A 14631-nucleotide genomic window follows, 5' to 3' on the forward strand; every position below is an offset into this window, starting at 1 on the left:
CAGGATGCTGGAGGGATACATCACAGGAATGGTCTCCTTCCAACTCCTCCCTTCGCTCATGACTTCCATCCATCACAGGACACATCACGAGCAACACATCACATTTGACATCTCTTTCCTGCAATGAAAGACAATGAGGGTTAGGCAAAGACATTTTGCAAACAAAGCATCAACATATTGAATATATTCCAGTCCACATTCCTCAAAGGGAAAAAATATGAGCATAATAAATCAGACAATTGCACAACATTTCACTGGAAACATAAACTGCACTGACTAAAGTGTTCTTCATCAGTGCCCTGACAAAGTGATCTTCAGTAGCAAATAAACATTTCAAAATATAATTTAGTCTGACAAGCCAGAAAAGCAACTGCAGGTTTTCTTCCTCTTTCTTCATCGTAGTTGGATATACAAGAATTGGTATTTTCATGCTTCTTAGGCTTTATCTTGAAATCTGGAGTAACAGTAGACTTCCATTCCTGCCAATCACAAGTTGGCCCTGGATTATGGACTCTCTGAGATATACAGCGAAAAAGTCCAGCAAAGTCTCACTAAACTTTCATCCCTTGTTGCTCCTCATAGAACTCCTGTTTCCCAAATGGTTGTTACTTTTGTAATCTCACTCTTAGTAGACATGCTTTCAGATGCAGGCATATCAGGCAACGTAGGTCCCTTTGGCTGTATGACATACCTGTGAACACAACTGGGGAAAATATTTGCACTTTAATGTAAAACAATGCTTATTACTTAAATTAGGAGCAAAACAAAGTATAGATTTCCAAATATTCTTTACTGTATTTTATATTTCTCTGATTAAAAATAGAGACACTTTATATATTGGAGATCTATACTGAAAAAAGGTTACACTAGTGCTGATGATGAATATAAATAAATATGGATGCTTGATTGATCTCAATAAATAGGCTTCTCTAAATCAAACATGATTATTTATTATTTGTTGCTAGCTTATTACCATAATTTATTATTATTATTTTTGCTTTGTCCTGACGTCTAACATTTGGGAAGACCCCTTTAGAATGCTGGCAATGGCCCATCGGCAGCAGAGGAGCCTTGACAGCATTCTGCATCAAACATCTGTGCCTCGCTAACATGTGAGGTGCTTGGGTGTGTTAGGCTGATGCTTTGGGTACTGATAAACTTTGTACTGCCATGCCACACTCCATCCTAACCCCTGGACCATAAGGGTGATAGGTGACAAGGAATATATATAGTTGGACATCAGGGAAGGAGTGTGGAGCCGACATGGCTGAAAGCCGGTGTTCCTTGCCAACATAGCTCAGTAATAGGGCCTCAGCCTAATCCCTTATACAGTTTTAAGTCTGTGCAGCCTTCAGCCTCTTTTCTGGGCAGAACACAAGTGACCTAGATAAACAGGTAATCTGTATTGTGGATTATATTTCCATTTTATTCCACGTTTAGTTTTAGTAAACTTTTATGGGCCTTTTTTCAAGATGCTACACAACATTTGTGGTCCCAGGAAAGTTGCTATGTAATAGCTCATTGTTATAAGTTTATAAACCCTGCAGATATTTGCTGAACGATGTTTTCATTAAGCTGTGACAACATTATTGCATTCAAAAGGAAAGACTGGGAGCTGTTTGTTCAAGTCCAAACCTGCGGCCGTGAGGCCATGAGTAAAAGACAATCTAAAAGGAAAACATATTTTCATTTTCCACTTTAAATCCATGCTTGTGTATGGAGCCAATATGATTCAACTGCCTCTTCCTGTAAAACCTCCCACTCTATGGGTGCTGGGATTTTCAGTTTAAGACAGATGCTTAGTGTGGAAAAGGACTCAGGAGTATTCCGAATCCTAACACAACTCTGAAATCTGCAGACTGCTAATTTAACAGGAAGTCTTCAACGTTGCACTATCCAGGACTAAGCCTGTCTTTCAGGAGCTCTTTAACTTTTTCAGAATCCTCGGAACTCGGGAAGGGAATTCTTGTTTTCCTAAAGGAACAGTGAGTAAAACCGTTCTCACCACTGCTACAGAAAGCTTTCTTTGTGTTATTTGTATGACAATGTAATACGAGACCGGATCTCAGGGACAGCAACTGTTTCAGGGCATTGGGGCACAGTTATTCGCTGCTGTTAGTTGTCAAAGGCTGTGTGTATGTTGTGTTTGTTATTCCTTAACAAGTTGAACTAGGGACAGGTGTCCGGCAAGGCCTGATTGTCACTGAATGTGAAAGTCTTCAGCACTTTGTTAGAGCAATACAGTCACTAGTGAAAGTGAAGGAAACCAACTGTACAATCAAAACTGTCATGTGAAGTTATTACAAAGAAATTACTAACCACAGTTGTTAGTGGTTAAAGGTTTGTAACAAATTCCTTAAATATCTCCATATGCTTATTAACTAACTGTTCCTAATTGCCAAGTTTTGAAGATTTCTCTCTTTCTAGACATCCCTTTTATCTTTTTCTTTTGTTTTTAAATAATGACCATTTGTAGGATGTAGGATGAGTCTTTTATTTTGTATAGAAATATTCTCACTATCTATTTACTTATCTTTATATGAGTTTTTATAATGCAGAAAAGAACATTTTAACCAGGGTTTAATTGCGGCTGTAATGCACGGTAATACCATTTCAGCTTTTCTTCTGTCATGTTGATTAATGCTTAAAGTTCATCTTAATGTCCTCCCACAGTGTTGTAGCATGGCTGAGAGATGCCCATTACCAGAACACCCTGTGATGTCATGATAACGCTTGAAAAAATGTGCGGGGGGAGAGCTGGTAGAAGGGTGTGGGCACGCCGTAGGGACGCACCTTTCTATACAGAGGGGTGTCTACCCAGGAACCCTCCAAGCTGTACACGGTTGGAGCAGCGACTATACCAATCCCTAGGCCTTGCGACCTGGAAGGCGGTACTGGTCTCACGCGGCTCGTTACAGCCCTGTCCTCTCAGGATACAGCATGTCATAAAATGTCGCTTTCCATTTCTCTTTCTACACTGATTATAATTGTAACCATGTTCAGTGAACATGTCACAGTGCACTGAGGTTAGCCTAGACAGTATGGCGTGTCCTATGATTAGATGCACCTGCTGAGCTGTAATGTGACCCTGGAAAATTGCATGCAAATGTACTCATCCACTATATGTCTCTGTTTCTCACCATCCATGGTGTAATCTGTACATCACGACATTCTAGTGCGCTGGCGCCATTTACTGTGCATTTATTTTTCACGTATCTTATTTCAAAATGCATTAACACTTAGGGCTCTATTTATTAACATTATTTTTACTAAAATAAAGTGAAAAAGGGTGTTTTCACACCCTTTTCACATTATTTTAGTTTCACCTGTATTTATTACAGGGCAATTGGAGTAGAATTAGTAAAATTCTACTCCAACCCCCAGTATCACTTATTTTTAGTAAAGCAGATCGCATTTCCCATAATTGTAATGGGAAATGTGATCTGTGTGCAAGTTACTAAAAATAAATTGTAAAAAAATACCGGGGGAAGCCCTGTGATAATAACGCCACCTGGAGGTGGCGTTATCCAGGGTCTCCCCCGGTTACCGGGCTCCCACTCTGCTCTAACGGAGAGAGCAGAGACGGGAGCCGGTACCAGTAATCAGCTGTGTGGTCTAAGTAGACCGCAAGCTGATTACTGTAAAAAAAAGAAAAAAAAATTAAACATTTTTTTTTTTCCTTACCTGAATCCAGGGACCGGTGATCGGGCCTCCGGTGATGGATCCTCTCCGGTCAGCTGGTCTCCCACAGTGCACTGGGGCCCGGTCATCAGGTGATCGGGTCCCAGTGCAGTATGGGAGATCACCTGATCGGGAAGCCCGGAGAAGATCACCGGAGGCCAGGAGGATGCAGGTAAGTGTAATGAAGGGAGGGGGGGGGGAGGGGGGGTCACGGGGGTCCGCGATCGCGGGGGGCGGGGCTTAGCGCCGGGGGCGTCGCTTAGCGTCGGTGGGGGGGTAGTAGCGGTGGTCGGTCGGCGCATGCGCGGGCTCTTAGTCGCGGTATTTTTTCCGAAAATACCGCGACTAGAGTGCGTATGACATCCGCAGGGACAGAGCTTTATCGCAAGCTCTGTCCCTGCAAGGGATTTATAGTAAATCCCTGTGATATTGCCTGAATTCGCAATGCAAATTCACTCGGTAATATCACACTACAATCCGCATTCAATATGCGGATTGTAGTAAATAGAGCCCTTAGGGCTTGATTCAAAGTTGAGAATAGAGTGAGATATCTCTCTCAACTGTGAACCTGGGCAAACCATATTACAATGCAAGGGGTGTAAATACATAATTTTTATTACATGTGGGGTAAATACTGGCTGCTTTTGCATGTAGCCCACAAATACTGCACAAGCCAGGCGCTGGGCGTGGACAGCCCAGGGGGGAGGGCTAGGTTAGGGGCTCCCGGGGGTGGGGGTTTAGGGTTAGGCACCCCCTCGGGAGGGTTAGGATTAGGCTAGGGGGAGGGGGGATTAGGGATAGGCACCCCCGGGGGGGAAGTTAGGGTTAGGCACCCCCCCGGAAGACTTTAGGTTTAGGTTGCGCGGAAGGTTTAGGCACTTAGGGGGGGTTAGGGTTAGGTACTTGGGGGGAAGGTTAGGGTTAGGCACCCCTAAAGGAGGGTTAGGGTTAGGGGGGGTTAGGTTGGTTAGTACTTACCTTAGCTGCTGTCGGGATCTTCACTGGTGCAGGTCTTCTAGCATCGGGATTTGAAGCGACATGCGTCTGGCAGTATTTCATACCGATCCCGCAGAAGGTTCTGAGCGTTAGTTGGCCACACACCTTTGTTTAGCTTTAATGCACTCCAGGGGGTATTCCTGTATTTTGGAGTTTTGTAGGGATTTAAAGAAGGAGACAGTTAATGTGTGAAATCAAATTGCTGTGTAAAACCAAATTGATCATTTGATTCTGTTTGGTAAATTTTTAGGATGGACTCAATTAACAGGTTCCATTGACATTGAAGTTATATTTAATTTTGGGAGACGGTTCCTAACACTTACTAATTTTAACTGCAAGATTTGTGAACTAATCTTATCTGGTCATTGCTATATGCTTTGTATAAAAAGGGCTGATGTAGCTCTGTAACATAAATATATATATATTTCAACTTAAACATTGGAGTGTATGATTTGTACTTCTGAAACATCTTGTATGCTGTGATAGCACTTTTAGCGAAGGGGTAGTCTTTTGAAGACATTTTACGTGGAGTTAATAAACATCATTTTGCTTTAAGATGCCTGCATCTGCTTGTATCCTGTGACTACCAGAATAGTGCAATAAGCTTTTTCCTTTCTCTGGCTGTCCTGCAGTTGAGCCCAGTGTCTCTAATCACTGTCTGCCTGCTATTAAGCGCAGCACTGGTCCATAAGAAGTGGCCAGTTGGGAATCAGCCAACACCAACCAGGAGTTGTTGTGGCTGTGTGACAGACATACACAGAAGTAAGCGGTTCCAGGTGCTGGTGGTAGGGACCTGGGAAAAAACAGTTCTAGGTGACGGGTGTTGGAGCCTGAGTGGAAAAAGCGTTATCAGTTGCTCGTGTAGGAGACTGGTGCTGTCAGCATGTTACCCGCTCTCAATAAAATGAATGGAGTCAGTAAAAGGCAGTTACTGACAGTGAGAGATAATCCCTAGGAGTGGTGAAGTAAGCCCACTCAGGTTACTCAAGGAAGAGTACCATTATGCCAAACAGGCAGAAATCTTGATTAATCCAGTAAATCTGGACTCTCTTAGGAACGTTACTAATAGAGATATGCGGTTCGGTTCTCTAGAAATCCGAGTCCATGCAAATTTCGTGAATCCTGGTAAATTCCGAGTCGTGGTTCCGGTCTTTCGAGGAGATCCGGTTAAATCCGAGTGGCGGTTAATGATCTTTTCACAGTTCGGAATTCTGATTTTAAATTGATTGCATAAATTACATGATTTCAGCTGTTTTTAAAAACTTTTTATCAATTTTTTTTTTAAAAATCCCCCCCAAAAAAACCCACAGATCCAAAGCAAAGCCAAAACACGAAGATGAATCCAGATCCAAAACGAAAACACGGGGGGCAGCGCACATCTTACTAACCAAGTCAGATGGTTCCACCATCAAACACGGTGTCGCAGTATCAAGTTTCACACGGCAAACTTGAGTCAACTTCTTTAGTAGATCACTCAGCCTGTTGGCTGGATGACCTCCTAAGTCAAATCGTGACTACCTGGCAGAGTAAAGGAATCTGGTTACAAACACCATAACAAATTTATCCAGGCAATTACAGGATTTGGAAAACTATCTTTTTAAAAAAATTACTGTATATACACCATTCAGAAAAATGTGCAAGATTGTTACTAATATTAATAGTAAAGATATGCGCTGACCCCAGTTTTTTTGTTTTGCCAAAATAACCCTCAAATATTTTGGTTTAGATTTGGTTTGGGATTTCTTTAAAATTGATAAAAACAGATAAATTCTGGTAAAATTTCGAGTCTTGAAAAATTATACGTAGCAAAATGTCCATCAACGTGTAATATGGTGTTACTGAATCTCTCAATATAAGATAATATAGTCCTTTGAATGGGTTTGAAATAATATGAAATATATAATGACATATACTGTATATCATTACAAAATACCCGGAGTGCATCAGATTCCGGGGCTTAGTGAATATGAGAAATGCGGGGATTGCCCTCATTTTTGCCGCATTTCTACCTTTGCTGCATCCAGGTGTGTTAATTTTTTAGGAAAACCGAACTGCACATCTCTAGTTACTAATACTCTGTCCTATTAAATACTGACTGAGAATGACATTGTGCTTGATATGGCTATATGATGGTCAGTAGAGGGGCCAACATTTCTATTTACTCCTATGGGTAGGTACATTGGGCCATGGGAACAGCACAAGAGAATATGAGAATACATGGATAGTCTGGCTGCATGGGACCATAGTGGCTATCTGTGCATTGTGAGACTATATGGGCATATTGGGTATTTTGAGCATATTGGCTATATATTGTTGGGTATTATAGCTATAAGGGCCCATTGGCTATCCGCTGGCATGTGAGGTTATATGGTGATACAGCTATGTGGTGGTATGTGAGGTTATATGGTGGTACAGCTATGTGGTGGTAGTGAGGTTATATGGTGGTACAGCTATGTGGTGGTATATGAGGTTATATGGTGGTACAGCTATGTGGTGGTATGTGAGGTTATATGGTGATATAGCTATGTGGTGGTACGTGAGGTTATATGGTGGTACAGCTATGTGGTGGTATGTGAGGTTATATGGTGGTACATCTATGTGGTGGTATGTGAGGTTATACGGTGGTACAGCTATGTGGTGGTATGGTAGTTTATATGGTGGTACAGCTATGTGGTGGTATGTGAGGTTATATGGTGGTACAGCTATGTGGTGGCATGTGAGGTTATATGGTGGTATAGCTATGTGGTGGTATGTAAGGTTATATGGTGGTACAGCGATGTGGTGGTATGTGAGGTTACATGGTGGTACAGCTATATGGTGGTATGTGAGGTTATATGGTGGTACAGCTATGTGGTGGTATGTGAGGTTATATGGTGCTACATCTATGTGGTGGTATGTGAGGTTATATGGTGGTACAGCTATGTGGTGATAGTGAGGTTATATGGTGGTACAGCGATGTGGTGGTACGTGAAGTTATATGGTGGTATAGCTATGTGGTGGTATGTGAGGTTATATGGTGGTACAGCGATGTGGTGGTATGTGAGGTTATATGCTGGTACAGCTATGTGGTGATAGTGAGGTTATATAGTGGTACAGCTATGTGGTGGTATGTGAGATTATATGGTGGCACAGCTATGTGGTGGTATGTGAGGTTATATGGTGGTATAGCTATGTGGTGGTATGTGAGGTTATATGGTGGTACAGCTATGTGGTGGTATGTGAGGTTATACGGTGGTACAGCTATGTGGTGGTATGTGAGGTTATACGGTGGTACAGCTATGTGGTGGTATGTGAGGTTATATGGTGGTACAGCTATGTGGTGGTATGTGAGGTTATATGGTGGTACAGCTATGTGGAGGTATGTGAGGTTATATGGTGGTACAGCGATGTGGTGGTATGTGAGGTTATATGGTGGTACAGCTATGTGGTGGTATGTGAGGTTATATGGTGGTACAGCTATGTGGTGGTATGTGAGGTTATATGGTGGTATAGCTATGTGGTGGTATGTGAGGTTATATGGTGGTACAGCTATGTGGTGGTATGTGAGGTTATATGGTGGTATAGCTATGTGGTGGTATGTGAGGTTATATGGTGGTACAGCTATGTGGTGGTATGTGAGGTTATACGGTGGTACAGCTATGTGGTGGTATGTGAGGTTATATGGTGGTACAGCTATGTGGTGGTATGTGAGGTTATATGGTGGTACAGCTATGTGGAGGTATGTGAGGTTATATGGTGGTACAGCGATGTGGTGGTATGTGAGGTTATATGGTGGTATGGTAGGTTATATGGTGGTACAGCTATGTGGTGGTATGTGAGGTTATATGGTGGTACAGCTATGTGGTGGTATGTGAGGTTATATGGTGGTACAACTATGTGGTGGTATGTGAGGTTATATGGTGGTACAGCTATGTGGTGGTATGTGAGGTTATATGGTGGTACAGCTATGTTGTGGTATGTGAGGTTATATGGTGGTACAGCTATGTGGTGGTATGTGAGGTTATATGGTGGTACTGTTTTTGTAGCAATACCAATTAGTGTCTGGAAGTGCTACCACAGATTAATTAATTTAGCATAAGATACAGAAGAAGATTGAAAAGAAGAGAATGTTTTGTTGGAATCGTGCTTTTGAGTCTTGAAAAATTATACGTAGCGAAATGCACATCAACGTGTATTATGGTGTTACTGAATCTCTCAATATAAGATAATATAGTCCTTTGAATGGGTTTGAAATAATATGCAATATATAATGACATATACTATATATCATTACAAAATACCCGTTCATGTCATGTAGGGAATGTCATGAACTGCGGGATGTAATTATAGCTAGTATAAACCGTAATAAATTTCAATCTATTATTGCATAATCAGAATCAGGTTTATTGGCCATGTATACAGCCGTATACCCGGAATTTAGCTCCGGTTTGCTGCACGCCAAGAGCTCACATAAATAACAATTCACAATCCAGCCATAAAACATAAAACAATACATAAATTAAAAAAAAACAATAAAAGAATGTCCTATTTAAAATACTACCACAGAATTAAGCAGAGCCTTCCATCAATTGTTCAACAAGTGAATGGCCCGTGGGAAAAAAAAACTATTATGAGGTCTAGAAGTTTTTGCAGGCAGCGCTCTATACCGTCTGCCTGATGGAAGCAGTGTGAACATGGAACAACCAGGATGTGACTGGCATAACGCTTCACATACCTGCAGACATAGTTAAAATGATCTCTATCTTAGTAAGATCAGTTACAGAATCACTCTCCATTTAAAGCGCAATATTACTAAAAGCGATATCATATTGAAAAGCAGGACTATAAGTAGGTTTGTGCAGGAGGGGCAGCTGCCCAGGGTACAATTCTGATGGGGGTGTATGTTTTAGATTTATTTTATTTCACTACCATTTCTTCTTATTATTATTATATGTTATTTATAAGGCACCACAAGGGTTCCATAGCGCCAAACAAGTGGATAAAACTGACTGGAAACATAAGTACAAACTAATAGAATCAGTATATGAATTCACATAGATAATTAATTTAAGTGTGCAGACAACATATCAAGGTAGAGAATATAAAGGTGGGAGGACCCTGCTTAGTTGTGCTCATAATAAAGGGTGTGCTACCCCTTACCACAATCCCTCTGGGACATATACTACCCACCCTACCAACCCACCTTCCCCTGGACATACACTAGTCACTGTTGTCTCCTTCCCACTGCTGGCTCCCAAGAAGGGGTCAGCCTCATTTTTAATCCAAGATGTGAAAATACTCTATTTATATGCAGCCGTTTCAAATCAGTCATTTTGGATTGGAAAAGAGGCTGCCTCTTTCCCCTGGGATCCGACAAATGCCGGGAGGAGACGCTTAGGTAGGAGCTGAGGCTGGCTAAGGGGTGTACGAAGCCCGTGGAGCCCTGCTCATATGAGCTTACAATCTATAATGAAGAAGTTGAGAAGTGTATTCCTCTGTATGAAATTGTGAATGAATTCCCAGGTTATACAAACAAGACTACAAGACTGAAGACTTCATGTAATAAGAGAGTGGATACAGGAAACGGTGACTCTCAGAGACAATAAAGAGAAAGTGGTGAGTTAAGGCCCCCATACATCAGAGATTGATTGCAGCAATCGTGCAATTTGCAATTGATTGTGTATAAAAATCTTGCCCTTTTTCAATCGATTGCAAATTGCACGATTGCTGCAATCAATCTCTGATGTATGGGGGCCTTAAGGAAAAGGCAGGAGTGTACCGTGCTGTTACAATACACAATATTGTTCTGCTCTTTATAACGCTAATATAACTTTTTAATTACATTGTTGGCATAAAGTGCCGCAAGGAATATTTAAATTTATAACAATAGTTATATTTTAATTTAAATAAGAGACACACTGAATATAGCAGACTGTAAAAAAAAAAAAGAAAAAAAGAAATGTCCCGTTATAAACCTCTCAGTATCTTGCGATCCATTTTAGTACACAGTGGAGGTCTCAATTTAAAACTTTACGTTTGAAGTGAACACAATTTGGGCATGCAGGGTTATGAGGAAGCTGCAGAAGAGTCACAGGCACCAAAATAAGATGAAAATGACAGGTTTCCTGGACTGCAGGTCTGCTTGGGAGTTTTCCAGACGCTTTACACCATATAATTTATTGTCATTCTATTTAAATTCCTGAGTCTTTATGGAGACTTACATGTGTTGGTAAAAGATTAGAATTATAACAGCATTCTAGGAAAAATAACAGATTTTTTAATAAATATTTCCAGATGTAATGTAAAGATTATAATCTAATCTAATTTATTGCTGCATGAAATATTAATTTAAGATATAGGGGCCTATTCATCATAACTAAACATATGACGGAGGTAATTAGGTTTGGAACTTGCATGGAGTTCTACCTAATTACGGGTGGAATTCATCATTCCTCCTCCCCATAACTATCTAATCCGAAAAGCTGTCATTTTTGCGATGACAGCTTTTCGGGAGATAGATACTTTTCCCTGCCTATACTACCTTATCGCAGGTGTAGTCAGTTCTGCGCATGCGCCGCATCTAATTGCGGAATCGGCGCATGCGCAGCATTGTTTTCAGCTGCCGTAATAATATATTTATATTTCTATTCTCTAACTTTTACCCATGTCCCCCCCGGCACTCGATCCTGCTGCAGACTGAAGCATCTCCCCTCTGCACTTGTAAGTGCTCCAATAGTAAGTAAACTGTTCATTATTAAGCTTACTTACAAATGCCACCGGGGGAGATGCCTCAGTCTGCAGCAGTATGGAGCGCCGGGGGGGTTACAAGTTATGCTGGAGACGGAGCGTCGCGTTAGGTCCCGCAGTAGGCAGCGGCCGGGGTAAGATCGGGCGGCCACTGCCGGTAGAGTAGAGGGAAGGGGAGCGCACAGAATGGGGGAATATGTGCTATACAAGCTGCCGTGCCGTCTAAATGGCAGCTTGTTAGCGCTTTCGGGGGGCTGTACGCCTTCTGCAGACGGCGTAAATTAACAGCATCAATGTTTGATGAATACAGTAATTTCCACATCCCCATATTAATATATGGGGAATGTGGAAATTAACGGAGACTGACTTAACAAGGAGATATTTGTCATATCTCCTGCGCTATGGCCCTCATTCAGAGCCGCACGTTAACAACAGTACGCTCGTTGCGTTCCGATGTTGACTAACCGCGCATGCGTCGGTGTTACACTGCGCATGTGCGTACGGCAGATTGCGAGTTTTTTTTCTCTCGTTCCTAAAATAGCGTACAGGAAGTGACATGTCAAATGTGATTGACAGAACAGGGCGTTTTTGGGTGTTGACGGGGGTGGAGATGAAAAAACGCAGGCGTGGCGAGGCGTTTTTGGGGCGTACATACATTAGCAGATGCGAACGTCAAATGTGTTCGGACCGTCTCATACGTCACTGGAACATCCGCTTTCCCTTCAAAATGCTCGCACAGCTTAGGGTCAGGATTACTCGACCACATTGGCGATGGCCTTCTCCTCCGTCCCGGGACTCAACGATGGTGCTGCGATTAATCGCGGCTGGTCAGTAAAGTAATTAGTGTTGGATTGAAAACCGGCTTGGTATGTGTTTGGAAAGCAGTTTATTGGGATAGCACAAAAGCGTACGCAGGTGGAAATCAGAGCTGCTAATGTCATGATTACACAATCAATTAGCGTACATTTTTGGTGTTTTATTTTGGCCACAATTTGTTGGTTATGGCCTATTGTAACAATAATGTCATCATGTTTTAATTAGCTCCCCTTTTTTTTGGTTTACTGTGGAATTTGCATCGCTATGTGATTTTTTAAACGTTCCTTAAAGAGGCCTTTTTTTTTTTTTAAGAGGGTCAGTTTTTGCCTTTAGGGCCAGGATTAAATGTAACCCATTTGTACAATAATGTCACAATACAATCTCATTTTTTTGTTTTAAATTTATTGTTTAAACACAAACAAATTGGCCTAATATTTTGTTGCCTTTTTTTGTGGCAAAGATATTTGTTAAAAAAAAAAAAAAAACCATAACTGCTAACATAAGCGTAAATACAAAATTTAAAAACATTTCACAAGAAAGGAGAGGGAAGTTTTGACCAGAAAGGAATATGAGCCAAGCACAGAAGGAGTGTGGGAAAAGTCGCCATTGCTGTCACCGTTTTCTCGCCCGTTTGGCTGGGTGAGGGTGGGCGCCAGACCGGGTCCGGGATGCCATCGGGCTGGCCTGTCCAGAGGCAGATGTTGTGGCCTCTGGACTAGGCACAGGGCTAGGCACATTTGGAGGATTGGCTGATGTTGTGCCAGAGGTGTAGGATCTGGATGTTCCGGCAGGAAGGGAGGTCGGCTCCACCATGTGCTGGCGAACGAGCTGCTCCAGGGCCTCAGCCACCCGTATCAGACTGGCGTCCATCCTCTGCAGAATCTCCGTATGGCAATCCGATTTAAAATTGAGTTCTGTGAGGAGGCCCACTGCCTGCGAGGGGGCACGCCCTGGACTGGCTTCTGCAGGGTCCTCAGCCGGATGTACTGGTTCCTCCCCTGCAGAGCCAGCAGAAATTCTGCGGCCAAGGCTCCCCTCTGGAGCAGACTCATCCGCCTCTGTCTCTGTTAGGAAAATTGCGAAAAGACTCACATTAGAATCTACATATTGGCACAATAGCATTTCAGAGTTGGTGACATCACAAGACTTACCTTGGCCAAAATGAGGAGCCGCAAAGTCTGGCATGTCCGTATCCATGTTGGACACGCCAAACACCTCCACAGCCTGCACACACCCCTGTGCCAGCTCTTCTAAGTCTGTCAACTCCAATGACACAGGGGTGGGACCCCCACCTGTCCCCCTTGCATGCCTAGCCCTGTCGGCAAGTTTTTGCTTGAGACGATATTTGAAGTCTGCCCATCTGTGGAATGAAATTGGACCCATTATCCTTTTTTTTACAATGGGGTTTGTTTATAGGATGGGAAAGTGTTTACTTACCGCCGTTTGACATCCCGGGCTAGACGGACATAATCACCCACCCTATTGACAGCAACGGCGACCTCCTCCCACATTCTCCACTTCTGGCTTTGGCTCATATTCCTGGCTGCCTGGGGCAGGATGTCAACGCACTTCTGGATCAAAACCTCCATCTCCTTGCTTGTGAAATGTGGCTGCCTTTTTTTTTTGGCAGCTTTGGCGGGTTGACTGGGGCCAGCAGTCTCTTCCATGTCATCCTCCTCACCTATTTGGGTAAATATGCAGATTTAGCCACTTCACAACTTGACCAATATATTTGTTTTAAAATAATCATTGAGACAAAATGCATGAAGGCCTTACCGCTGGATTTTTGGCCATTGTTTCCCTGGTCTGAAGCCATGTCTCTGCTTCCAGAATGAAATCAACCAGAAATTCAATGTGATTTCGTGACGTATTTATACATGCGTCCTTTGTTTGCGGCCGCATCATTGATTGTTCGTCCCTATGATTCATCCTTAATTTGTGCGGGAAAATAAACACTATTTATGGCTTGGTGTGTGTGGAGTCGAGGTTGGGTTGTTGGATTGTTGGCGGTTAAGTTGTTTGGATTTGGTTGTTTGCGGTTGCAGGATTTGGCAGAGTTGGTTTTTTGTTTGGTTTTGCTACAGTTGTTTTGGTTTTCCGTTCGCATTTTTTTGCTTTTTTCCACATCCTTTCCTGATTTGGTAAGTTTTGTGCAGTCTAATTTGTGGCCAATTGGTGTCTACTTCTGTTTTTTGGTTAGCTATTTTTTTTTAACACTAATTTCATCTTTTTTAGTTTGTTTTGGCTTTCGGACCTAAAGACCTTTTTTTTGGAAATCTTATATATTCGAGTTGGGTAAGTCCATTTTTTTTCTTGCATTTGCGAACTAATTAACGCATTTTTGACTGTTGGTGTAGTGACTTGCATTTGCGAACTAATTACCGCATTTTTGACTGTTGGTGTAGTGACTTG

The 14631-nt window shown here is 42.2% G+C and overlaps 1 protein-coding gene across 3 annotated transcripts in view; it reads left to right on the forward strand.

Moving 5' to 3' along the window:
- The first annotated feature begins 1713 nt into the window (after positions 1-1713).
- OSMR (oncostatin M receptor) overlaps positions 1714-14631 on the forward strand; it is a 108143-nt gene continuing 95225 nt past the window's right edge. Inside the window, exon 1 of one of the 3 annotated variants that reach the window (XM_088455246.1) lies at positions 1714-1985. The gene's annotated coding sequence lies outside the window, so the exon portion shown is untranslated. Of the gene's footprint in view, positions 1986-2198; positions 2341-14631 lie in introns of those variants that run through there. The other 2 variants (XM_088455244.1, XM_088455245.1) reach the window with 2 other exon arrangements.

This window comes from Taudactylus pleione, unplaced genomic scaffold (assembly GCF_031769625.1).
Source record: "Taudactylus pleione unplaced genomic scaffold, aTauple2 ptg000647l, whole genome shotgun sequence".
Lineage (NCBI taxonomy): Eukaryota > Metazoa > Chordata > Amphibia > Anura > Myobatrachidae > Taudactylus > Taudactylus pleione.